The sequence below is a fragment of the Tinamus guttatus genome, unplaced genomic scaffold (genome assembly GCF_059628265.1).
Source record: "Tinamus guttatus ecotype Peru unplaced genomic scaffold, ASM5962826v1 Tinamus_guttatus_pri_ptg000046l, whole genome shotgun sequence".
NCBI lineage: Eukaryota > Metazoa > Chordata > Aves > Tinamiformes > Tinamidae > Tinamus > Tinamus guttatus.
This window is the reverse complement of record NW_028288580.1, coordinates 978,528-1,002,260: the sequence shown is the minus strand read 5'-3', so window position 1 is coordinate 1,002,260 and position 23,733 is coordinate 978,528. Positions and strand designations below refer to the sequence as shown.

The following is a 23,733-nucleotide window of genomic DNA, read 5'->3' as shown; positions in this document are numbered from 1 at the left end:
TATGATGAGACCGTTTTTTTTTCAAGCATGGAGCAATCTGTTTTCGATTCTGCGAATGAGGGGTTTTATTATCTGTTTAAAGAACACTCTCTGGTTGCTTACTTTTTCCTGATGCATCAATAGCACTAATAAAAATGCTCTGATAAAGATTTGGCTTGAGATGGAACAACAACAAAAAAATCTCACATGGATACTTTGTATTCAGATGTATTTGTTCTTTTCAATTTACTCAAAGTTGTTTTTTTTTTTCTTTTTTTGTTCCCATAACATTTGGTAATCTCCTATGCTAAAAACTATCTAACTTTTTTTTTTTTTTCAGGAAGACTCATGCTCATCAAGGGCATCAAGACATACATGATGCATCTCATGCCTCTACAGAAAACTTCAGCTTTATGCATCTGAAGTAAATCCAGTTCAAGTATATCTACAAATATCTGAGAATGGCTGCAGGCTGCTAGGCAGTGGCCATGTTTATAATGTTAATGTCAGTCACCCCCTAACGACTCTTGCTCAATTCTTTTTGGCACCTGTTTTTTCATTATATGTTTGCCTGGTAAACATATGAGGAATGAACCAATTTTTGCTTCAAATATAGACCATGTTTAGCAAAATGGGATCTTGACTGTCAGCTGAGGGGGTTATTTTCCCTTCACTCAGCAATACTTTGGAAATGTCCTGCTTTGTTAGACCTGAAGAATGGCGATGCCCAGAGGAGCACTATGATGGTGCCCAAAGGAGCACCTTCGCTGCGGCACATACCTGCTGTCAGAGTTGCTTCTGCAGCTCTACCCATTCAAGCCACAGACACGGCAGCCTGCAGGCCTGGGCTCACTTTGCCACCAGGACCGCTAGCTGGCCTTGACAATAGTCCAAGGCCTTTTATAGCTGCAAGGAGAAGAAACTGCTCACAGACTGAGGTCTTGTGAGGACAGGATGGCAAAAGTCTGCTTGAAATAACTGGAGAACCTAACCCCGTTTCCAACAGTTTCAATGCGCTATTCCACAGGACGCCAAAAGTGACAGGCGTTTGGCGGCTCAAACGGTCAGCACATGAGGTCCCCACATTTCAGAAGTGGAGGAGCAGCTACTAGTGACCTCTTCTACTGTGGCACATAGTTATGTATAGGCTACTACCCGTTGTGCAGCCAGCGGGTCAGAGCAGCTGGAGACGCCAGTCTGGTTCCTGGAGCTCCTGCCCCTCTTGTACCTCCTGCTCTTAAAGAACAAATCTGGCCCATCACAGAGGGACAGAGCAGCATTTCCACAGAAGGAACAAGGAATTTGAGTGAGAGGCAACTGCGCTGCCTCTCTTGCCTGCTGCCAATGTCCCAGCACACATAACTGGGAAAGGTCCAGAAGGAATCAATTTCCACAAGCCAGTGGTTGACATGAAGTGGAAAACATTCAAGGAGGATAGAAAACAAATAAACAAACAAACAATAAATAAATAAATAAAAACTCTTCTTGTTTCTTATTGCCCAACAGTTTACTATGGTTATTGTTCCATTTTGGCCACAGACTTGTGACCCCTCTCATTTTATTTAGTACTGCTTTCAATTCCCTTTTTTTAAAACAAAACAAAACAACTCAAAGTGTTGCTAAAGCCATGTCAGACTTATTTACTGTTGTTTGATTCTCCTGCATAGGCTGATGTTACCATCAACACCAGAGGTGGATGGGGCACCTGCTTGCGCAGGCACCATGCTGAGCCACCACTGGTGATGTGCTGTGAGCTCATTTTACTGCATTTAAACCAGAACCAGGGGCTGGAGTTAAAGGAACACTTATATTTGACAGTTATGTGCATATGCAGGCAGGCTTCCAGCCTCATGATAACACTGCTTGAGATTTTGAAGTGCTGTTGATTCAGAAAATACAGTCTTTTTATAAACTAAATGCATACACATATAGATGTGCTAGTATACATTTTCACATATTCATAACTTTAGACAAACATGTACAGATGCTTGCATGAATATACTGTTATACACATCCATCTTTGTGGTATATATGTGTGTATATATTATTAAAAAATGGGATTATTTTGTGATTCTGGAAATGCACTGTTTGTACTTGCTTAAATGTGTGTAAAATGAAGCCTTTTCCTACCCTCTGCTGTCTCACCACTTATATCCTGAATGGATGGGACCCAGAGAAAGCACACCAGTTTTAGGGTGTGATGTGCGCCTTTGCGGAGGTACCATTTGGGTACCTTTTAAGAACCTTTCAAGGGTTCTTTGGTGAACTAACAAAGCCCTGAGGTCCCATTGCCCCATAATTTGCTCTTTCCCAGACACTTGAGAACCTCTGTGGAGGAGCAATGGCCCTGGTGAGGTCCTCTGGCTGCTGGCATCTCTGGGGTTATGTGGTTTCGGGGTGTTTTTTTTTTCTGGATGACAGCTTTGGAAGTTGGTGCCTCGAATCATCTGAATTTGGGCCTGAAGCCCCAAGGCCCCCCCCCTTTTTTTTTTTTTTTTTTGTTCCTGGCTCAATGTGTCTCAGAAGACTTCTGGTAACAGCTTGCTTTTGGCTGGAGATACCATGAGAAAATAACTCCCCCAGCGTTTTTTTTTTTTTTTTTGCTGGCTCCCTCTCTCTCCCCAGCTCCTGGACAGAATTAGGAAAATACAGACACACCTCCCCTCTTTCAACACAGTGTTTATCCCCGGTCAGGCCACTTCTCCTCTTACCTGCTATACCCCACCTTTGCCTTCGGATCGTCTCTGATGGCTACCTGGACATTGTCCAGCTGCCTCACAAGCACGACATGGGTTTGCTTGGCTTGCAGACCTGTAGTCCACCAGCACCAAGAGCTGGGACCTGGGAAGCCAGGAAAGAAGACAGCCCAGGTGCCAAAATGTACTGCTCAGTCCCTGCCAGCAAACAGGAGGATGAAGTAATGATATTCAGAGGAGTATTTGCAATTTCGCTGGTGGCATCAGAGTCTGATCTCAATAACAATGAAGTAACTAGGCTAGATCTGGATCTGGATGAGACCAACCACATTTAAGTCCCTTTTAAAAGTCTGCTTCTGCCACGCTACTCTAATGAATCAAGTTGTACATAAAGGCATATTATTGCCCTGCTTCCCTAATATCTTTCTATTTGTTTGTTTACTCTTGGGTTTATGCATGAATTTTTCACCAGCTAAAAACAAAATAAGCTTTTAAATTAATTTAATTATAATGATACAATAGTCTGTGAGACTCTTAAATTAAATTAAACCCATTTTGCTATGGACAGAGCATCGACATTGCTAAGTTTTTCTAGTATTTGCCCATATAATATATATTTTTGAACACTTATGTGTGATTGTGCCAAATGTTTACAATAATGGCTTAAATTTTCTGACATTTCTGTCTGAAAATGCAGTAGGTGCATGTCTCACAAAAAATCACATTTTTTTGTGAAAGTTAGCTACAGTTATCCAGCTGCTTTTGAGGGTAGCATTAGGGAAAAACGCATTGACAAAGATTGGTTCAAGTACAGCTTTTTTTCCCTTGGCTTTTAGGAAGGGCTAATGCTTTGGCACTAGGATTATGATTTTTTTTTCAGGGGAGGACTGTTTGTATGTCAGAAAGGTGTATTTTTTCCCATAAAAATAAAATTCAATTTTGCATACATGCCTTAGCCAATCATTAGGATCTGGATTTTCTAAGAATTCTGCTCATATGTGATCCAGTCCACCACTCACAGTTCCTCTTGTGATCAGACTCAGTTAAAGCTATCACACATCTGGGCTTTCCTGAACATATCCTCTTTTTTTTTTTTTTTAAAGTCCGGAAACTTTGTCAATGCAGATTTTCAGGAATTTATATACATGCACTGCCCAGATGGTCTGTGCATGTGCTATAAATCTGGTGCGCTCTAGAAGTCCTTGATTTACTGCATGAACTAATTGCCCATTGTGTGAGGAGCAGGGTCACGGCACTTGCTCAATGGGTGCTGTGAAATGTGTGGGCATGCTGGTCTACCTAGGAAATCCTGGACAAAATGCAGACATCTGGGAACTCCTGGCTTGCTCGGGGAGAACAAGTGAAGAAATTTACTTCTTACGTCATAATTTTTACTTTAATTAAGCATAAGCTTTTAATACCGGTCAGGTCTGTACTGTGAACATAATGTAAAAGACATGTTGTGTCTTTTCCTGGATTTCTGTTGGAAATTATTGTTCCTGGATTTTCTTGTTGAAAAATGCACAGTATTCACATTGAGGAAACTTGTAGCTGATGAGTATTTAAGATAGTCATGACAATGATTTTAATCTAACGCTAATACAAATTAAGGTATTACCACAATACGATAAATGAGTACTTGGCGACTGAAGTGTGTTTTCCTCCAAGTCTGCCATTAGTTAGTAGTAGTAAAGAAAGTACATACAGGGTATATAAATCCTAAAGAAAACTCATGAAAGCATCATCTTAGACCCAAATCAAGATGTTTATCACCAGGATGGTCTAAAAAAAAATTCCAAAAAGCACACACAGGCAAAAGCTATGTGAAATCACTTATCCCGAATGGCAACACTTAAAAGTGCTATTGCATATGTCACTTCACCTGGTTGTGGTCTCTAGGTATAGTCAAGTGTCAGAATAGTTTTTCTTTCAGGAAAATCTGTGGCCTGCAGGATGCGGGAAGCTAGTTACCAAGACAGCAAGTCCCAGGCTGAGACATTCATGGAGCGATTTGTGACTGTGTTTTCCAATGTCTTTGCCCTAATAGCACAGGGTCATAACAAACAACAGAGGTATTGAATCTGCATATAGCGCATTCCTGCGGAGCTAATGGCTCCATCCTGGGAGACACATCCATGTGATTAGCAACCTCTCACCCTATCCAAGTGCAGTTGCTCCCACAAATATCCATGCCAGAAGCTGGCAAGGACAAGACAGGCACATCCGCGCAGTGTTGGAGGGTCAACCACCAGGCTTGCAAGCTGTGCTGGACCCATGGAGCTCCCTGCAGACTAAACAATGAAATTGGCTTTGTGAGGGGTAAAGCAGACTTCTGGTTTCCGGGGTCGCATGGTGAGCGAGCCACAGTTCCCACAGCGTTGTGTGACACAGGGTTTGCTTCGTCCCCTTGCTGTCTATAGATTGTTTTGCAACAATACAGTATCTCATACTACTTTGGTACACCAAGTGTCAAATTTTCCCCAAACAGTATAATGAACTAGAAGAAGGGAAGAAATATATCAATTCATACTAAACAATGCTGCCATTAGTGATTTTAAACATGTGATAAAGGAAAATGAATAGAATAGGTCAGTTTTGATCTTGCTATTGTGATACCATCCTCAATATGCAAAATTGCATGATACACCAGGTTGATGCTACGCTATGACGGAATGATGCATCATGAAAAAGGCAACAACATGATACTGTTTAGAAACAACCTGAAAAATAAAACGAGAACTGTTGGAAATATCCTTTAGAGTGAAAACTGTGTGTGCTATAAAATATATCCAGGGAGGAAATCTGCAATCTGTAAAATGTCAGGAGAATAGCTGGCTTACTTTGTAGACCTTTTCTCACAAGTGAATATTGCGAGAAACTTTTTCAACCTGTTCTCAAGTCAAGTGAATGGAAACGAAAGCAGAATCAAGCCTCGTATCTATATGGTTCATATTAGAGATGGGCTCGAACCAAACCCACTAGATCAGAACATTCCCAGACTTTGAGGAAGTTTGGCTCTGATTTCGGTTTTCAAATTCAATGCTGGCTCCTTTCAACAAGGAACTAAATCATCTGAGCATCGCTTTGGGAAGTTTGGATGCAAATCAGAAGTTTGCAGCTGCAGCTGAGTTGAGAGTCAGAGCTCCTCGAGCCGGGCAGAGTGGGGCCAGGAGAGCACAAGGCTTCCTGGCTATCCACTGGTGTGGAGATTCCCCCACCAAGAGGATATCGACGCTTGAGCTTTGCTAGGAAGAGGACCCAGGGCTAAAAGGTTGCTGGAAACTGCCCTGCTCACACTGTGTCCCAGAACAGCCAACACTTAGCAGTATGTACTGTCATCTGTGGGCTCAAGGGTGAAGTAGGTTGATCTTCACCTTTGAAGAGCTCAGTTCATGCCCTTGACAAGCACGTCTCTCTGAAAGGTTTCATTTGACTTGTTTCTTGCAGTGATAATATTGCAGTGCTTGCTGGGTAACTGCTGCTGAGGCAGTGAGACGGTTGTAGGTCAGGGCTTACGTTTGATTGCAAAATAGTTACTGAAGACTTCTAAAGTCCTTGACCTTGTACTCTGAGCCCTAGGAAATTTCTGCCAATGCCAGTGGTAGGGGAATCCGAGTTGAAATTACTATTGCTTTTATACACAGTGCAGCCATTTCTATTATGTTCTTCCTCGAAATCAATCAAAATACATACCAATCTGCTTATGTGACCAGATAAAGCCACTGAAATGATGAGCTTCTGCAGCAAGGACAGCAGGTGCTTCAAGGAAGGGAATAAAAATGCTTCCTAGTCATGGCCCCGTCCTCTCATCTGCATTCCAGGAACATGACAGAGATACAACTGTACACAGAGACACAACTGTGCAGAGTGACAGAGACAAGAGGCTCAGCCTGGTGACTCTCTCCTGCCTCACCATCTGTGCACAAGGAGATAAGAGTGGAGCTAGCAGAAGTTCCAGCTAAAGGAAACAGCAGCAGAGGAAGCCAAAGCACTGGGACATGCCTCATGGGGCCCTTCTCTGCTGCATGCCGGCTGGTTCCTTGCCTCAGCCTCCCCTTCCGAAACTCTTCCTTCCAGCTGCTCTCCGTGTTCTCACTTTGTTCTCCTCCTTCTCAAACTTTCTCTTTTCCTAATTTTCCTCCTCTTCACTAACCCTTGTTCTCATCCTTTGATACAATTTATTGATAATACTGTGTCCTAGATCTACTGTCAGATGGCTTGAGTTGTCTGTTCACTTTCTGACATTTCCTTCATTCTCTCTGTGATATAAAGGGAGGAAAATGGTTTTTGCTCCTCTATCCTCTGAGATCTGATTGAGGGTCACAATCTGAATGAAATGTTGTTCAGCTGACTTGGCTAGTTCGTGCTGTTTGAGACAACATCCTTAGTCTGTTACAATTCTTCACAGATCTTATATCACAAGAAAAAAAAAATCACAGTTTTTCCACGAATAACATAACCCTGTTTGTCCCTGCCATTCCAGGAAAGCTGAGCATGATACGGAAGTATGACAGAAGGCACCCTGAGCCTGAGTGTTTCCCCATCTCTTTCTTGAAATTCATTTGTATATTTTCATGTGATTCTCTTGCATTCACTCTGTATCTATTTTACCTGTCAAAATTCAATTTCTTCAGTACAGGGACTATCTCCTACTTTCTATTTGCACAGCATCTAGAACATTGGAGATCCAATTTGTAGTTAATTGCTATTAGTACTCTATTAAACATATATACTTTTACTAACAACATTATAGAATCCTAACCTCATTCATACTTAAATATTGCCTATTTCTTAAGAGCTGAAAGAAATATTCCTTCTGGTCACTGGAGTATCATTCTTCACAAAGATGGACTTGAGCCATCTGCAGTTCTTGGTGCGGACAGGCTCTTTTTCTTTAGGTTAACAGCTTGCTTGAGCCCATAGACCGCCAACATAGATGCAATCCACTGACCTTTATTAGTGCCTGGAGTTTTATGTTTAAATTAATAGGCAGCTAGTGAAGTAGCTTGGGAGAAATTGTCAGCTTCTCTGAGGTGGTTGGAAGGAAACCTATCCCTCCAAATAATATAAAGATACCATGTGCTGTCACTTGTTAAACTCCTAACACCTGGCCTTGGTTTGAGCAAAGCTTTCAAGAAGTTCTTCAAAGAAGGTAAAATGTTTTGATCACAAAGCATTTTTATGCCATCTTTTGTGGAACTATAAGTTTTTCCTAAGCACTTTGAGGTAATAATTGGTTACTAACTTAGTCAAAGAAAACTGTCCAGGTGCATGGCTTTTTTAAAGCTGATTAAAGAACTCCCAGTAAGGCATCTATGACAAATATTTTGCATGGACTATGAAGTACTCTTCACTGAAGCTGTAGCTGCATCTGCAAAAATGCCGTGAGTTAGGAAGTATTTTTTCCTATACTTGTTGTATGTTCATTGATGTAGAACTTGCACTATGACACTTTATAAATGCCCTAAATAATTTTGAAGCAGCTTTTCAATATGCATTTTGAATTTCAAGCAGGGCTGGCTATTACTAAGAATCACATAATACTTTTTCTGGGACTCTATTTAGCTCTTCTGACCTCATGTCCTAATGAACTTTGGCAGAAGGCCTTTTCACTTATTTTCCCAGAGGGACAAACTGCATTTACCAAGCTATTATTTTGCCATGTTAAAAAAGTCGAAAGGCCCAATACCTTTTACATTTTTATAATCCCCTCTCAAATGGAAATTGCATTATGCTTTGAGGTGGAGGTATCTTCATATTGTAGCCTACTGTAATTTTACAAGATGGAATCAGGGCCATATACTTATCTGATCTCATTGTGCCTAACTAGGCTAACTATGAAGTAAGAGAAGCCTCCAAATTGTATGTGTAAAAAGCTCACGTAAGATCTGAATCTGCCAAAAAACTCCCCCCCACCCCCCCCACCCCCACCCCAGACTACTGTCTGGAATTCCCTGCCTTATTTCTGCCTTGGAATTCTGTTACTTTTACAGTATTTGAGCTTTCTAACTGTAACATTATTATAGTTTTACTGAGGAACAGTGTCCTCTGTGTAAGATCAGAATTCAGGGTTTGACTGATAGGTTTCACCCTGACTGGTGAAATTAGAAACGCAACCTTCTGCTTATGACAGCTCTGCAGTTGTCTTTCTATCTGTATTTTTTTTTCTTTTGGCTCACCTGGATTCTTTTTTTTTTCTCCTTTGACTTATTTTCTCTCTTTCTGATGTTACTTTTTGTCTTTGTCTTCTTTTACAGTTCTGATGTTGCTTGAAAGAAAAGAAGAAAGTCCTAAAGATGCAAAACTTACATACATTAATAGGTCTTACACATCTTAGTGGTCTATTGAATTGTATGCAATTGATAAAAAATAGTTCAGCAGACTACTCAGCTGTGCAGAATGACTCATTTGGTATGGCATTGCAGCCATACAACAACATGTAGCACATGAAATTCAAAATCATGTCAGTTCATGTTAAACATTCTCCTTTTGCCTGTGTATTTTGATTTTTCTGAGGAGTCTGTAGTAGAAATAATGTTCTTAACAGCTTCAATAAATTTAAAACAAATTTGAGAACAAAGCAGTCTTAACTAACCTGTCAGTAACAATTACTTCTTTTTTTTTGTCATAGAGAGAGTTTTATTTAAAAAAAAAAAAAAAAAAAAAGAACCCCTGTATGTAAGGGAGTCCTGGAAGACCTTGTATATTTTCATTTTAATTCCTCAGGCATGAAAATGTAATTTATTGAATTACTTGTGTTGATAGGATTATCATGGAAATTTGACAACCAAATGAAAATTCAACAAAGCAGAAGTGTTTTTTATCAAGGAGAATATAACACAACCTGTTTTTCACATTGATGTCCAGCTACTTTGGGTGAACAGTACATATTGTAACGGTTTTGTGCGTTAGTGTGTACAGCTTAGTCCAATTTGCTGTTGCTGAGAAAGAAGAACGAAAACAATTTGTGCCTTGCAAAGTGTTGACCTGCTAGCCCTAATTCAGCAAGGAGCTAACTCATAAACTAATGCACAGAAATACTTCCCAAAACCTAAAGTATATAACTGTATTTCACTGGACTATACTCTTCTGTTTTCTGTTGATTCAAAGGGAGGATACTCAACAACCTAACAGGAAGGCAAAGAAGTAGCTTGTCTGCATGGGACCAGTCTGGTCAAAGAGAGCCTGGTTGAACCAGTAAGAAAACATGTGATGAGCAGAAACAGAAATGTGCAATTAGAGATGGCAGAGAATAAAAATGGGTTAGTTTTCATTCATGCAATTGTCTCTTTATCTGAAAAAAATCTGCACTAATATCAAAGAAAACAAAGAACCTCTGTGTTGGCACTATTACAGTTGCAACAGGTTAATTTTATTATTATTATTTCTGAGCTAAGAATCAAGCTTGCATTCACCCAAAAATTTATCTGTTCTGAAAATTAAAAAATATTAATAGAGATATCATTTTCTTAGCTGAGAAAGTTTAATGTTCTTGATTTTTTTTCCCTAGAATTTCCTGCTCTGGGGATTACATTATTGAAATTTCGAAACTTGAGAGAAGGAGGGACCAAGATCACTGAATAGCCAGGAATCTGGAAGCCATGGCATTCCTCTGAGATGAGGGAGACCATGATTTTCAAATTTCCTGTCCTGCATGGGGCATCTTAAGGATGTTAAGTTGTGCTTTCCGGATTGTGGCACAATTCACGAATTACAGGCTTGTTCATTTTCTCTCAGATTGTGAAAGAAACTGCATCTTGGGCCCAAGAAAATCCTTGCTTGGTTATTTTTATTATGCAAAATGCCAGTGAATTCTGCCCCTTGCACTGATCTGGCTCTGTTTGGTTAAGGTGGGGTTTAGAGATAGGCAGTATGATTTTAATATCTCATGTTAATAACACCAGAAGGAATCCTGATATCACCAAACTCTATGATATCATTAAACCCTGGACAAGTGGGTAGAAGGGCATTCGTAGATTATGGTCGAAGTACTGATCTTTTGCTTTTTCTTCTTACAGGCCTCCCGCACTGCAGCTTTTTGAATATTAATGCTTGTTCTGGGACTTGCCAATGGGAATTTCATCCTAGCATCCCCTGCTAGGGGAGATGGTCCTGCAGAAGCACCATCCCACCTCTGGAGGACAGCGAAGGAAGAGGGTGGGTGGTAGAGGCACCGAAAGGCAAGACACCAGATTAATATCCCAGATACCTCAATACCTCAGTATTGTTGGTATGTTGTAATTTAACATCATTATTTTGAAGTCATGATACTACAATGCTAATGAAATGCCACCAACTAGGTCACTGCATTTTATAGAGGGATATAATTTTGCTTGAGACAACAGATTATGTTGCAGCCAGAGATGAAAAAAAACAGTGTTTCTCCTCTCCTTGGAATGAAATCACGCAGCAAAGAACATTAACTGTTGGAGCTATGTCTGGTCACCACAACAACAGGAAAACGTTATGCTGGGCATACTCCTGCTGGGTATAAGCCAGGCCCCAGCATGTCTCTGCTCTGTTTCCACCTCTATTTTTTTTTTTTTTTTTCTGTCTGGAAACCATTAAGCAGATGGTCGATGAGGTGCCCACGTGCAGCGCACACAGTGGACCAGCTCCTCCCTTCCTCATGGGCCAAGGCAGCCTTCAGCTGCCCACCCTACCCAGGCGTGCATCAGCTGGGGCTGCAGGGCAGAGCACATGTGGGTGGACAGCCAAGGGCTCTGTGTTTCTGCTTCAGCGTCTTCCACATCCCAAGGGCTCTGTGTTTCTGCTTCAGCGTCTTCCACATCAGCCTCACTGCCATTGGTTCCATTTCTTGTTACAAATTAGTTTGTGCATTTTTAAAAAACAAACTGGCAGCTCAATGCCATGGCTTGCCTGGGGAAAAAAACAAAAAAAAAAACAAAAAAAAAAACAAAAAATGCATCTTTGCAAAGGAAAGACGGTTGGTTGCCAGTTCCTTGCGTACTGGAGGTCAGAGTTTTGAGAAGGCAGGAAACCATCCTGGTTTCTTGCCAAATGTCCTCATCGGTTTCAGCTGTGGGTGTAGGGCTAATTTAACCAGAGGGCATTCAGTATCTTTATGCAAGTGATTAGGAGTATGTTTGGAAGGAGACCATTAGCAGTGTAGCAGTAAATGATATAATCTATCTGTGCAACTTCTTCGTGATTTGAAGGACATTTTCTTCCCAGTTTCTGGGCTTGCTTCTTGACGCCTAATAGCGTGTCAGTGGTGGGTTGATTATTGTGTCATGCCAGTCACACTGGACACACCTTTTTCAGGCCTTTTCCCTATTTTTATGGCTGAGGACAGTATTTACATTTGCTTTTTTTTCCCCCTTCCCTCTTTTTTTTTTTTTTTTTTTTCTAATACATGTCCCATTCTGTTTAGTTTCTATGTTTTATAACCTTTCTGCTGCTGAGCATAAGGCCTGATTCTGTTTCACGTGTACATGACTACTGATGTGGACAGAGCTGCTCCTGACTTACATGAGGAAATCTTGGAGAGGAAGATTTTTCTGCCTTTTTCTTCCAGTCCATATATTTTAGATCTTCCCACACTGTGACACAGGGGTCATGTAGTGAGTATCTGACAGGCCATTTGTCATTTGTGTTATGTCTGCAACAGAAAATGGATCTCACTGGTTTCACATGAGAAAGCTGAATCCTAAAGCTGGCTGGAAGATGTAAAGAAATGGGATAAAAAGATGTCACCAGATAAACATGATGTTCTTCTCTAAAAGATTTACTTATGCAAATCAACCGCAGACATTTTCAAAGGCACTTCTTTTTTTTTTTTTTCTTTAGATTATATATATACATTTTAAGTGGGTGACTTGGAGAAAAGTCATATTATGGTGGAAAAAAAAAGCAAATAGAAAACAAGTCTGACTTTGAGCAAATTTAGTGTGGTGGTGATTCACTCTAGTGTCATCTTCAGTCAGAAAGTCAGCATCAGCTAATCATAAACTCATGATTGTTGTATCCCTATGTGAGCGTATTTATATAAATATACATGTTTATGTATGACCATTCCTGAGAAATAAGGAAGAATGCAGCATCTCCTATGCACAACTCAGGTTAGGTCGTAAGATCCCATTTAGGGAAGATTTTAAAATCTGTGTAGTAATTCTTAGAAGTTGTTCAAGTCCAACAGCGCTTATAGGCTTTTCTGAACTAGGTTGCACGGATTCGTTTTACACCCACATTGAAACCAATAGAAAAAAACCCAAAAGCTCAGATGAACTGTCTCAGTCTCACTCAAGAGCTTCATTTTTATCTACATAGAGTAAAACCCCATGTTTTCTTTAAACACTTGGGATAAAAAATCTGTATTTGATGCAGAAATATAAGCAGAGCTCGGCTTTTATATCTAGGTAAGTTTTGAGAAAAAGCTGCTTGGCGGCTATAACCAACAGATATCAGGTACTTACAAATGGGGGTGCAAGATTTCCTCATTATGGCTATGCATAAGAAGTCCCACTTTGTAGATCGTGAAAGAAAAACGGGCCTGGGCTCTTTTGCCATTTCTGTTGGACTGGTGAGAGTTTTACAGGTAGAAACAGTGAACCGTGAAAGATGAGACATGCTGGTGAGCCTGTGGGACTGCGCTGGGTGTCAGCGGATCCTTGCAATGAGGGCAGAAGCAGAGCAGTGGGGAATGCTGAAGGGTCACTGGAGGTGCCCAGTAGGCCCCCGGGCTCGCTCTGGATGCTGGTCCAATGGCACCAAATCCATCCCGGGGCTGCCACAGCTCCATGCCTGCACTGTGGTGTCCACCCCAGCACCACGACTGGATCTGAAGCTCCAGACACTGCTGACTCTCACAGGGGTTTTGGAGTCACAGGGGGAGTAAAATTGTTTGTCTCTTTGTGACATTGGAGAGAAACAAAAGATATTTGTGTGGGGTGTGGTTTTATGGGTCACTTTACAGGCTTTAAGCTATCTAAATAGTTACTGGTTACACCATTATGGCCATAGTTGTCTGTATTTTGTCTTACCTTACTGTCTTGCAAAGGGATACTATTCCTCCCCATTCAGCAAGCGTATGCTTGGAAATGAGATTAGAAATCTCCAAGAGAAAAAGAGAGAGAGAGATTATTTCAGGCAGATAAAACTGCATATTAAACCTTTCCTTAAAGCCAACTGAGATGTTAAACTGTAAGTGTGCAAAGTGCAGGAGTTTCTGCAAACTGGAGTTTTCTGCTACTTTCACTGCTGCAATAGCCAAGGAGTTGTTAGGCAATAGGGGTATGAGGATATATGGGTGACTGTGCTTGTGGATAAGGCATATCAACATTTATGTAAATCTTTTAAGTTTTAGCACTAAATACAGCATGTTGTCTCATGTATTTGTTCTTTGCTCAAAATTTTTCCTTAATTCACTTTTTTTTTGTTTCCAGAAATGTTCCTACTTTTTATAAGAGTCCTGAAGCTATCTATCAAAATGAACATTTTTTTTCTAAGAAAATTCCCTTTAGAAACAAGGAAGTAGAAGAGAACAAAGGCAAACAGCCTGTGACAATGACTCATTATGTTCCTTATAAATTATAGCTGTGAAGTCAATGCAAATTGTTTCTCACAGTTTCAAAACCCACTATAAGACAATAACTTAGGGCTATAGAAAGAGAAGCACCTAGAGAAATAATGGTGCTTTTTTTTATCTTTTTTTTTTCGCTGTAAACATAGAGAAGTGCACAACAAACACCAGAGTTATTTGGAAAGTACTTGAAGATACACTAGTAGATTAATTTCATGTTGTAGCATGCAAAACTAAAACAAAACCAAACTCTTGAACTTGCAGCTCTCATGGTATTTATTAAGCCTGAAATTTCTGTAATTTGTTTGGCAGTCTACCACTGCATGGGGCATTACTAATAAGGAAAAGGTCTGAAACCTTCAGCAAAGGAGGCAGATGTTCTACCTCGACAAGTAGCGGTACCTCCTTTGCTGTTCCAGGAGCAAACTCATGGCATGCCTAGGCCATGGGGAAGCAGAGCATTTCTGTGCATGCTGAACACTTAGCACGCTGCTTTCCAGGCTGGGTACAGAAAGACTCATAGGTTCTTCACCTCTGAGCTGGCTCAGGGTGCAGTGCTCTGCTGCCATTTCTGCCACCCTCTGCGTGCTGTGAAGCTCACCCGCTAGCCCTCCTTTCACAGCATTGCAGCTAAAGGCATGTGGATACAGTTTTCACCCAAAGCAGGTCGCTGAGTGTGGCATGAGTAGATATATTTGTAGTTTCCTAAGGTCCTTGCTCAGGAAGTTGAAACCTTGCTGCTGTATTTTCACAGCTCTTGTCAGCCAACCTACAGTGGTGGTTTGGCATCTTGGACACCACTTGAATCCCAGTCAAAGATCTCTAGATCTCTATAGCTAAAAGCACAAACCTTTATAACCTCCGTTCAAAAGGGGCATACTCTCAGGCTACGGCCTGCTGGTGCTCAGAGGAGAAGGGTCCATTAAGAGCCGCCCTGCACATTAAGAGCTTTAGCCTAGAGTCACTTGATCTTCAAGTCTGTTACTCCTAAAACACAGCTCTCAACTGTGCAGTGCTGTCACATCACTGGTATACCGGAAATCTTTTTGCTTACAAAAATCATTTTTGTCTTAGTTCTCTTTAAGAACAAGAAAACAATAGATTAGAAAACTTTCCTAACATCTCTGAGAGAAAAGCCTTAACTATATCAAAATGGAACAGATGAATCACCACCAAAGTCAACGTATCTCCAGGCATACAGTGTAGCTGTATTTTACAGAAGAAAGATTTCTAAATGCAACTGCATACATCTATGCATAGATATGTGTGTAGAGACATCATTATAATTTTAGACTATGTTCACTCAAGTTTGGCTTTTACAAATACTTGAGTAATGTGTTTGAAGTCCAATCCATTCTTTCCTTAGATGGTTAAATCTGGCAATGCATCATAAAGGATATTTTACTGTTATTTTAAGAAAGCAAGGTCCTTTTATTTTATCTTTCCATGAAATTGCAGAGTTTTCTTGAAGCCTTACCTTATCATGCATCCTGGCATGGATGTACTCACTGTACGTGGAAGTACTCACTCCTGATCATTACCCATTAAGGAAATGGTTTGAACCTTGGTTCCTGGGAAAGTGCTGGATACCATATATTATATACTCTGTATTTCTCTTGTGCAACAATACTAGTATTTCTGCTTCTCTCATCACCTTCTACAGCTGCTTATCTTTTAAAAAACAACTCTTCTTCTCTTATTTGCCAAGAAATGTTTTCTTAGTAAGATGGCTAACCCCTTCCTGGAGTTTCCAGAGATATTTAATCTCTTTGTGACTTCTGTGACAGTGGATTAGAGGAATACTTTTTGAAATCACGTTTTCTACAGGAAGCAAGGGACCTACCATGTCTACACTAGCTAGATTGTTGCCCCCCTATTCCACCTCCCACCCTTGTCATGCCCCACAAACCTGCTGTGGGTGGGGGGTAGGTGGACAGTGTCCCACCTCAGTTTTCCCTAGCCACCCTGGGTAATGAAATATAATGATTTGGGAACTAATGCCCGATGGAAGGTGGTGAATCCATGTGCCCTGGGAAATTAGATCCTCAGCACCTAAGTAGAAAGCAAAAGACAGGACGGAAATGAAAAGTGACAGGCATAAGGCTGCAGTCAGAGGGGAACAGGACCACAATGCACAGACAGAGCACATGGCAAAACAACTGCTTTTGCTGGCAGTACTGAGCTGCCATCCTTCAGAGTCTGTTGAGAGTCTCTTGCCTATCTATGGGGCAAAGAAGTTTTAACCAAGCAAAATACATCTCCTTGCAGTCGGGCGCTAGTGAACAGATACTGGTGCAGGAGGAATGGATGAGTGACTGTTCATACACCATTTCCTTCTTTTGTTAGCATGTTCTCGAGTTGGTTCTTGTTCTGCACAATTCCTGACCATCCCTTTATACTTGACAATAAGTGGAAGAGAAGTCAGAATGTGAGCTATTGTAAATGACTGCATTAATATTCCCCTCTGATGTAATGTTCCCTCCTACAGTGTTTTCACAGAAACTCAGTAATTGTTTTCTGAGTGGCTAACTCTTCCTTCTGAGGGGGAAAAATAGATGCAGATACCTCTTACATTGTAGTGACTGTCCTCAAGATGCCTCACTGAAACTAATTTCTCTAACAACGACCTCGTTGAAATTGGCTCTCAGGTTTCAACAACTGACGATCAGGACTACATCTGCTGGGCTGTAACAGTCTAGGGTTTCAAACATCTTCTTTCATTCTAGGAGTTAGCTGCTGCATGCTCTCCTGCTTGTGCTGAAGTTTTGCTGCTAAAACTAGTGCATTTTCAGTCAAATATTTGTTATTATTATTGCCCCACCCTCTATTGCATTGCGCTCCTGCAATTATATAGGTAGATGAAACATAATCCCCAGCAATATGGTCTGCTTCTTTTTTACAGCATATTCATCCTGCTCAAAGTTACTGAGGGAGTTTCCAAGGTCAGTTTTGAGGATTCATTAAAAAAAAAATAAATGACATCAGCAGCAGCATCAGCTTTAGTTCCTGGCGAGCGCATCATCATGTCCAGCCCCCATCTGCCATGATCTCACGACCAGCACGCTGCGGCAAGCAAAGGAGAAGGAGGCACCGCTCTCACTGCCGTACGGAGAGCGTGTAACAGTATTTCTTGGTGCAGAAGGGCAGTGTGTGCTAAATGTCTGTTGTTTTACTTCTTTAATATGCCCTGACTAGGATGACAAGTGTTTGCACAATATAACGTGAATTTGAATGGTTGTAAAAATTGTTGAGTGAATAAGTAATAGACAAGAAAGCACCTGGATCTTACCCCAGTATCTGATCCTATACACCATGTGTCGGAGCCTCTTCAGGAGTGATTCACCTGCACCAAAAAGTAATGTTTTACTTCTTGGTGCCCTTATACCACTATCTAACTAAAAGCTAGAGGGCAACATTTGAGGACATAGGCAATATAGGAGATTCAAGAGGTGTGTTTTCCTTTTAGACTGGAACTTTAAGCTTCCCCAGGCCTATACTTTTCTCTTGTCTCTCTGGGAAGCATGATCAGTTTGATGAAATACATTTGTAGAGTAGGCAGTGGGTGATGAAACAGCAGAAAGATTGTTCTTTTTTTAAAAAAATGCCATATTGATACCCAGGCAGTTAAAAAAGGTGCTACTATAACTGCCTACTGTTTTATGTTTTTTTTGTTGTTGTTTGTTTGTTTTTTGGTTCATTTTACATGTTTAGTTTCACATATGTTAATAACAGGCAAAAATCACCTTTTTCTCAAGGAACTTTGTACAATAAATGGAAATTATTCTGAAGACAAATCTGGTCTCAGCATCTTTAGAAAGATATGAGGAACAGTTGAAAGGAACACCAAGTCCATTTTTTCTTCTTCTGTTTTTTTTTTAATTTCTTGAAGACCTTCAAGTTTATTTCTTCTGGGAATGAAAAATAAAAAATAACAAAAAGGAAAAGGCTCCCCTCCCATGGCCTCTTGGCTGGCAGAAGGAAGAAAGAAATACCAATGGAAGTGACAGGTGGGGAGAATGGGGGATTTGTGCAAGGGAAGGTGGGGACGGCACAAGGAAGAGCCCAAAAGAAAGATGTGAGTGGGTGTTTATGTTTTAAATGTTCCTCAGTACAATGACATTTCTTTAGTACCAAGAGCACCCTGAAGTCTGGTCCCACCTACCTATTTCACCATATACCTGGCAAGAGGGAGAGCAAAGCTAGCCTCACGAATGGGCAGCATGCAATGCATTTCCCCCTTTTACCTCGCTAGAAATATGACCTGCGCTATGTAAGTTTCTGTATCTTTTAGTTGCCAAGTTTAAAGACCCAATATAGCAAATGTTTAAGGATAGACTACAGCCCAGCAGAGAACATGCTTAAATTATTTCTAAAATTTAATTAAAGTTCCTTCCAGTTCCATCACTATTCTTGGTGCTCTTTATTTTTTTCCTCCCTAAGATGATTACATTAATTTTCTCTTGCATATATATGCAGATTTTGAAGATCTATTTTTATGCACTTGGAGACACATGAGAGAAATAGCTGCTTTGTCAGGGCTCCTGATTTGAATGAACATATAAGAAAACTAGAGCTTAGCAAAAATTTTTCTTTAAGAGATATGTTTATTGGTTTTTTTTTGCCAGAATATGGAATGTCACTACATCTGAAACAGTATTTAGCATGATTTTGTGAGTAGTTTGGGCCAAAAAAATGTGTTTGAGTTTGCATCATATCCTCTTAAAATTTTCTGAAATAAATGTTTCTGTTTTTTGCCTGCATTTAATGCTAGCTTTAAAAGGAATAAGAAAACCCAAGAAACAGCTAAAAAAAATACCTAGACTGAAAATAAAACATCTCATTCTAAGCTGAATGAAACCTTTCAGTCAATAGTAAACATTTTTGTTGTCTTGTTATTGTTGTGTTGCCTAGTAAAAAAATGTAGCTTCAGACTGAAGCAAAACAAATGAAAAATATTTTTCCTCAAAGAACTGAAAACTGAACTTTTGAAAGCTGTAATTGAAACCATACAAATAAGCTGGAAAGGGAAAGACGTATTTTGATGCAGATAATCTACCCACCAGTGATCCAATAGACATGGCCTGCACCTGAGGGAAATTGAACAAGATTTATATAATTTAATTTAGGCCTGCAAAGTTTAGATGTCTAAACCTAAACTAGCCACTGTAAGTTTGTTTTGTAGCTGAAGATGAGAAAGAAGCTGTTCTCAGAACGTGATTCACTGCAGTGCTCTATGATACGATTTTAGGTTGGGATGGCTCAGAAATTTCCATTTCTTTCCTTTGGACATGAAAAGAGGACAGAGTGCACTGCTTAGATTTGTTCAGCTCATTTTATCTGCCAAAGTTATCTGGGGTGAACTCAGCCCATCATCTTTTTTTTTCCAGGAAGTAGAGGTTGGGTCTAATGCAGCTGAATTCCATTATATGGATTGGTTTTGGCACTCATCGGGCATCTTTTCCTTTCATATGGATGATCAGGAAGTCCAGATCCCCAAGCAGCAAGCTTCCTAATCACACAGGAATATACAAGAAAAAGTCCCTTTGCAAGAACAGAGCCAGTTCTACAAGACATTTTAATGCTAAGTCAGTTCAGTCAAGTAATAATTAACTTTAATTGGCACACCCACAGACTGTAACATTTATCCAGTGCAGATGAGTGATTTAAAAATAATGGGCATTCTTATCTTTAAATGAAGTGAGCAGAGAAGATTAATTTTAAGTTTCTAATATTATCATTGCTCTTTTACCTCTGATCTGTATGACTACACCCAGACAAAAGAGTCTCAGCAGGAGCTGGTGTTGCATATTAACTTCTGGTCCTGGCAGTCTAGCTAACTCCTCGCTTCATCGCTTATCTCTGAAATAAATGCTCCTAGGTGTTGTCAGGACCAGGTGTCAGGAGCTGATACAGCTCCTGGAGGAAATGGACTTTGGGCAGCTAACTGGTTTTTCCTTGACTTGCACATCTATGGTGAACAACATCTCCCAAGCTCTGCTGGAGCACATTGGGCTGTATTATTACCTATATCCCACTCTTCCACTTCCTATAGGATGCTCTATCTGTTTATAAGGAATTCACAACCAACCTAGACTTGTAATGCATAGCTCAATGACATAAGCTCAGGAGGTAGTTGTAAATACTGCATATAAAGCTCAGGAAAGACAAAGACAATGAGTGAAAGAGCACATTTGAAAAACAATAACTTCATTATGTTTATGAATAAAATAATACGATATGTCTTCACAAAGTTCTCCAGTGGTAGCAGTTTACCACTGGTGTAAAAGGATGGGACATAAAACACTCTTATAGTATAAGGAAGGCAAACATATACTAGTTGAAGGGTGGAAGGGGAAGAAAGTAAAATAAGGCAAACAGAGGAAGAAAAGAAGTGAAAATAAATCAGTCACTGGAATGTTTGTGGTGTTGTATGTCGTGTGTAGCTGGGCAGCTGAATACCAGAAAAATACACTTATTTTTGCTTTTTTTAAGTGGCAAGTGATATATTTGCTGGGTGGACTGGGAAGGATACTTTGGTTAGTAGCATAAATAATCGGCTTTAATGGGACAAGATGTGTTGGCTTGTTTTAACAGTGCAAGATTCAAAAATCTTTCCTATCAGTGTTGCAATATGCCTTGCAGGAAATATCTGAATGCCATTAAGCTTTGACTATCATATTGCATTTTTGTATTCCTGACAGAACACCACACCAGAGGAAGGTTATTAAGTAAATAAAGGATAATCTGTTGTGTAGGGATATTTGGACATATCTTTAGAGCTTCAGAAATGCAGAAAACTGTTATTTTATTGTGTGTTTGTGTAAGGTCTTTCCTTTTACTGTCTCAGCCTTCCCCTCTCTCTTTGTCTATCTCTATGCTCCTTATATTTTACATTGTATATATCTCTCAGGTTGCAGGGAAAGGAAAAATGAGTAAGAGCTGAGTGGGCAATGCTGAAGAAGACAGGGCCATGGTCAGAAAGAGGCTGGAGACTGATGAGTGGGGAAGGCACATGGCGTTAGTGAAGAGGTGCCTGGATGAATAGCCGCTCTGCATTGATGAAGGATAGAAATCAAAGAGGAGAAAGGATCTGACTCTGATGAGATGTTATTCAAAAAACTTTCTGTGCAGGGTATGAGGAGAAAACAAAAAAGTAGCATCTGCCAGTGTGAGGGAGGAAATCTGAGCCCAAACCTACCCATTCATTGCCACTTCTCTCCTGCTGCCTTTTCCAACATCCACTAGCAATAACTCAGATGCTAACTGTGAAGAAAAAAAAAAAGGCTTTTCTTACTCTCAAGGTTAGAAATTAATCTTTTTGTAATAGTTTGAGATGGAAAATGAACAACAACACATTTTGGCAAAAGCTGACAGGACAACTACAGCAAAGAAGTGCTTTCTGCTATGGAAAAACAAACAAACAAAAAAAAACAAACCGTGACCAGGATTTTGCATAACGAATTGACAAACATGGTAATTTGAAAAGAGACAAAAATATGGCAATGGAAGGTACATTTTGTCTACCTCATACAAAGCAAAATAACATAGGAGCTCAAAACGACTCATCCTTTACATGAAAGTTTATCATGTGTCTTTTAAACCCAGGGACACTATCTGCATTTCCTAGCAAACAGAAACCAGGAGTTCTGTCAGGTCTTGAACAGAGGCCAGTCTGTGCATTTTCTTCAGAAAGCAAATGGACAGGAAAACATTGATTTAAATAATATCCTTTATGTGTGCTCGCATAACAGAGGACATTTTATCCTTAAGTCTCTACTGCTTTGTTTGAAGCTGGGTAGCAATATAAAACTTTCAAAATTTGCTATGCAGATCTTCCTTTGGACTTCTGGGTATATTTCTTCTAATTGACATGTTTTAGCTTGCACCTTGCTTAAATTTGTACGTTCTTGGTCTTTGCATATACCCTTGTAGTACACAGGGAGATACAGTGGTCGGTTGTGAGTGCTCATCAACAGAGCTGCTTCAGATTGGCATGTACACAAGTAAACATGTATTTGAGAGGCAACAGAGACCAGGCCTTGAGTATTTGCCCAGATGTCAGGTGCTGCTGAATTTTAATCCTGGGTCTGGCATGGATTTGCTGTGTAGCCTGTGGCAAATCACATAATCTCCCTGCCTCAGAGTCCCCACCTGTGAAGTGGGGATAATAACACTTACAATTTCCTACCTCACAGGCTTTTTTGGGGATTAATGGATGTCTGAGAAGTGCTTTGTATGCTTGAAGTCCTGGCTTGTGGGGAGGTATTTTGAATGTGTTTGAGTGAAATTTTGGATCATTGTTTTGGACAGGAAGAATAAAAGAATAAGTTCTGGAAAATAATAGCAAAATCCTTTAAAAAGTGCTTTAGATGGAAAAGCCTTTGCTCTGTCTGTGTCTAAGTCTCCTTGACTGCACAGCTGCTGCTCACGAACTGTACTGTTGGCTTCAGCAAGAAGCTTTCCATGGAGAAGCCCCTGGAGGAATAGCTCTTACTTGCATATTCTCATATTCTATTTCTTATTTAATATTCTCATGTTAGACCTGTAGATTCAGGGTGTGGAGTCGTTCTTGGAGGAAAATGGCCGCCTGATGAACCAGCCATACGAGACGTTGGGGTGAGCACGTGGCGCAGAACAAAAGGTCACTTGGAACCTGCGACCTAAGGGAAGATTGACGGAGCCTGACACCAACCAATCAGGAGAAAGGCTGTAGTCATTCAGATGAGACGGGAGCGCGTGCACGGGAAAGGAACCGGTATATGAGGGATGGCTTTGTTTCAATAAACTGGGTTTTTCAGGTAGATTCACATTGGATCGTTCTGAGCCCACGTTTTTTCTCTCCTCACAGGGTAAGGGTTCAAGAAACCAATGTATCATCTTATTTAATTTCCTACACACTGAATTCTTCTGTTCTTGCTGCAGTTGCCCTTTATTGAGCCTTGCTGTTACTGAGGCCTATAGCAACTACTGAAATGGGGCATGACCTTTGCAAAGGCCCCCACGGCAAGGTTATAAGAAAAAAAAAAAAAAAAAAAAAAACAGAAAACAAGGATGCCAGAAGATAAAACAGTGAGATAATGCAAAAGGGAAAAAAAAACCCAATCTTGAACAGCTTTTCATTAGCGCACGCAAACCTCTGTGCAAGAGGGCAGGACTGGGCCTGATGGCTCTCAAGGACTCTGGGCTGAGGGATAGGTCTCCTCCTTCAGAGGTGCAGCCTGTGCTGCGCTGTGGATGGTCTTTTGCCTGGCTCTGCGAGCCCAGACTCACCTGCCATGTGCAGAGCACCTCCTCCACAAACTACTGGAAAAAAAAAAAAAAGAAAAAACAGCCAACCTTAAGAAATAGGGGATTATTTATAAAGTCTGATGAGTTTGCTAATTTAGGGACAATATGCTGATATTTGGAAAGATGCGGTTGAAGGCGGGGGTGGCAAACATGAACCCCTTACATAAGTGTTTCACTGAAGTTCCCGTACTGCAAAACTAGGACTTCAGCCTGAGTGGGAGTGGTAGA

The 23,733-nt window shown here is 40.5% G+C and overlaps 1 protein-coding gene across 1 annotated transcript in view; it reads left to right on the top strand.

Moving 5' to 3' along the window:
- The first annotated feature begins 3,761 nt into the window (after window positions 1-3,761).
- Window positions 3,762-23,733, top strand: part of PREP (prolyl endopeptidase) — a 322,394-nt gene continuing 302,422 nt past the window's right edge. Inside the window, exon 1 of the mRNA XM_088538295.1 lies at window positions 3,762-3,777. The gene's annotated coding sequence lies outside the window, so the exon portion shown is untranslated. The remainder of the gene's footprint in view (window positions 3,778-23,733) is intronic.